This window comes from Haplochromis burtoni, unplaced genomic scaffold (assembly GCF_018398535.1).
Source record: "Haplochromis burtoni strain Fernald_Lab_line unplaced genomic scaffold, NCSU_Asbu1 Contig_163, whole genome shotgun sequence".
Classification (NCBI taxonomy): Eukaryota; Metazoa; Chordata; class Actinopteri; order Cichliformes; family Cichlidae; genus Haplochromis; species Haplochromis burtoni.
The window spans coordinates 371782-372235 of record NW_024582524.1 but is presented as its reverse complement, the minus strand read 5'-3'; positions in this window follow the sequence as shown (position 1 = coordinate 372235).

Below are 454 nucleotides of genomic sequence, written 5' to 3'. Positions count from 1 at the left end.
AACCGGACATGACCGCTACCCCGGGTTGAGCCCCCCAAGGAAGATGCCTCCGGGGAACCCCCCGACGCCCTAAGCCTGTGGTTGATCTTGACACTGTCATTAGAATTGTTTGCATTCCCACAGCATTTGCCATATTGGTTCCTTCAGAGACAAGAACCTGCTGGTCTCTGAAGAATCACGGTGGAATCTTTGAAAAAGCCAAGAGTGATCATATATGATCCACCCATGAAACAGAGGTCAGAGTATGCCTTGAAAGATGGTGCTTCCACACAGACACAGGACTTGAAATAGGGCAGAACAAAAGTGGGATGGTCAGCACTGTTGCTTCCCAGGAAAAGCATTACAGTTTCACATCCTGCCTGTGTGTATTTTGCATATCTGGGTAGATATTCTGGTTTCGTCCCACAGTCCAAAACATGCATGTTATTTGAGGTTCTCAACTGGCACACAGATA